This window comes from Nannospalax galili, unplaced genomic scaffold (genome assembly GCF_000622305.1).
Source record: "Nannospalax galili isolate Female #2095 unplaced genomic scaffold, S.galili_v1.0 scaffold680, whole genome shotgun sequence".
Taxonomy (NCBI): domain Eukaryota; kingdom Metazoa; phylum Chordata; class Mammalia; order Rodentia; family Spalacidae; genus Nannospalax; species Nannospalax galili.
The window spans coordinates 3,267,538-3,270,774 of record NW_008348218.1 but is presented as its reverse complement, the minus strand read 5'-3'; the positions used below and the strand labels follow the sequence as shown (position 1 = coordinate 3,270,774).

The 3,237-nt window shown below is 35.3% G+C and overlaps 1 non-coding gene across 1 annotated transcript; it reads left to right on the top strand.

The window, feature by feature from the left end:
* Window positions 1–1,639: 1,639 nt before the first annotated feature.
* On the top strand, window positions 1,640–1,744 carry LOC115072363. The gene has a single exon (XR_003851406.1). It is a non-coding gene; the product is annotated as a U6 spliceosomal RNA (small nuclear RNA).
* Window positions 1,745–3,237: the final 1,493 nt, after the last annotated feature.

The following is a 3,237-nucleotide window of genomic DNA, read 5'->3' as shown; positions in this document are numbered from 1 at the left end:
TCTACTAGGATGTCCATTTTGTGGCCTTTTCAAATTGACAATACAAGGAAATATGCATGTTTGCTGGTTAGAAATATTTCTATATTAACCGTAAGTAAGCTAAAACACAAATTCATTCTTCAGCTCTTATCTGTCACCAAATGGATTAATTATTCTAGCTATTTCCTCTTGCCTATAGCCTCCTAACTCAATACTAAGAATTTAGCCCTTTATGTTCTAATACGCACGCATAGTAGTTTCAGAATTCGTAACCTGAACCCTCATAGGAAACAATTTATAAACTAAAATACAGAACTAATACATACCCTCCTGGACTCCACTCCTTTCCAACGTTGCTGAGATCAGCACCTCCAATCAGCTTTTCAGTGGAGTTGTTTCAAATATTTATAATGTAGTTAGCTCTTTTGTCATAATGCACATTTTATCCCGGCATCTTTTGTACTCCTAAATTATTTTTAAAATTTGCATGCATTAAAGTTTACTCTTTATGCTTCAACACAGTGTCATGTATCCTTATTTACAGTGTTAGACACAGTAATATCACTGCCTAAAAACACTCTGTACTTCACTTACTTAACTCTGTGCCTCCTGAGCCCATATCAGTGACTCATGTATTCAGTGTATGCATAGTTTTGACTTTTCCAAATGGTCATATATATGGGCTCATACACATGCAGCATTTGCAAGTTGTCTGCTTTCACTCAGCAATATGATTTAGGTTTTATATGGCCTCTAAGTGGCTTGATAACACCTGCTTTACTACTGAGTAGTATTCCATTATATGGATTTACTGTAGTTCATTCCTTCACCTACTGGAAAGCATCCTGTTTTTTTCCAGTTTGGGGAAATCGTGTATATAGCTTTTAAACATTTAAATTTTTTGTTTATTTATTTTATTTCCTAGAGTTGAACTTACACTTAATTTTTATATTTGTTTTTCTTAATTCCAGCAAATTAGTGAGTTTCCTTACCACATCTTCATACACACTTTGCTTTTGTTGATCCTCCTACACAATTCTCATTGTGGCCTTCCTCCCACAGTAGTCCCTGTCCCTTTTCATGTCACATGGCTCTGTAATCTTCCAGTTCCTCTCCCCCTTCCTTAAGACCTGTCTTCCCTTCTTATGATTATTTTTCTAGTTTCATGACCCTACAGATATACACATGTATAAAAATTGAAATCCAGGATACACATATGAAAGAGAACATGCAGTATTTGTCTTGCTGAGTCTAGGTTACTCTACCTTAATATGATGATTTCCAGAAACTGTCATGATTTCATTTTCCTTCACAGCTGAATCCAATTCCATTGTCTATAAATATATGTTTTCTTTATCCATTTTTTATGTTGAGGATATCTAGACAGTTGTGTTTCCTGGCTACTGTGAACAGTTCAGCAATAATATGGCTGTGGTAGAACTTAGAGTCCTTTGGGCATATGTCTAAGAGCAGTATAGTTAGGTTGTATGGTAGTTCTAATTTTAGTTTCTTGAGAACCCCCAGACTGATTGTCATATAGGCGACCCACCAGCAGTGCATAGGTGTTCTCCCCTCCTGCCCCGCATCCTCTCCAGCATTTGTTGTCATTTGTTGTTCTTTATATTTAACCACTCTGACTGCCGTTTAGATGGAATCTCATGCTTGCTTCGGCATAACATATACTAAAATTGGAACTATACAGAGAAGACTAGCATGGCCCCTGCACAAGGATGACATGCAAATTCATGAAGTGTTCCGTATTGACAAAGAAGATAGAATCTCAAAGTTCTTTTAACTTTCATTTCCAAAATGACTAAGAATTTTGAACACTTTAAAAATATTTACTGATCATTTGTATTCCTTCTTTTAATAATGATCTATTCAATTCATTAGCCCTTTGCTGATTAGAAGTTTGAGGTTTGAGGATATTTAATTTTTCAGTTATTTATATATTCTAGATATTGACTCCTTGTTTGAAGTACAGCTAGCGAAGATTTTCTGCCATTCTATAGGCTAATGTTTCCTTTGCTGTGCAGAAACTTTTTAATTTCATATAATCCCATTCTTGGGTTAATTTCCTATGGTACTGGAGTTCTTTTCAGAAAATTTTTTTTAACCTCTGCTTATATTTCGCAACATTTTTTCCATAGTTTTTCTCTAGAAGTTTCAGTGTTTCAGGTTTTAAGTTAAGGTATTTTGTGCATTTTGAATGGATTTTTGTGAAGGGTGAGAAATGTGAATCTAATTGGCATGTGAGTAGCTAGTTTTGACAGCACTATTTCTTGGATATGTTTTTTTCCAGTGTATGCAATAACTCATAGGTAGATCTTTTTTAACCTAACTATATCTTTCAAATAGTGAGTTGAACCTTTTGCAATCGAGGTTATAAATAGAGTTTTCTGTTTCCTATAGTTTTTATTCATTGTTCTGCTTTGTTGTATTATTGGTAGCATTTTTCTTAATCCCTTTTATATTTATTTATTATTTTTATTTTATGTGTGTGAGTGTATTACCTGCATGCATGTAAGTGCACCTTTGTCCTGCAATGCCCGCGGAGGTCAGGAAAGAGCATCAAATCCCCGGGAACTGGAGTTAAGGACAGTTGTTAGCTGCCATGTGGGTGCTGGGATTTGAACCTGGGTCCTCTGCAAGAGCAGTCAGTGCTCTTAACCTCTGAGCCATCTCTCCAGCCCTCTTCCTCCCTTTTGTTGTTAGTACTTTTCTAGTTTCCTAATTTGTTCATGATAAGTTCCTTTACAGATTTTCTTTCTTCAATAGTTCCTCTTATGAAATGCATTTTTTCTTTGGTTTTCATGGGTGAGATTGTCGTCTCTGATGACTTATGATGCTGAATATATTTTTATATATTCATTTTCCATTTGTATATCTTCCTTGGTGATATATATGTTTTGCCCATTTAAAAATGAGATGTATTTTTGTTGTTATTGTTACTGAGTTAAAGAGTTCTTGTGTATTTAAGACATAAGTTCTGTTAGCTTTAGTTTTTAAGGTACTATTTTTATTTTTAATTATGTGTATTCCTTTGTATCTGTGTGTGGGTTTGTGCACATGATTGCAATGCCTATGGAGGCCAGGAGAGAGTGTCAGATCTTCTGGTGCTGGAGTTACAGGCGGTTATGAGCTGCTCAGTGTGGATGTTGGAAATCGATCTTAGGTCCTCTATAAGAGCAGCAAATGCCCTTAGCTGCTGAACCATCTCTCTCTAGCCCCTAAAATATACATTTTAAGCTTATATAT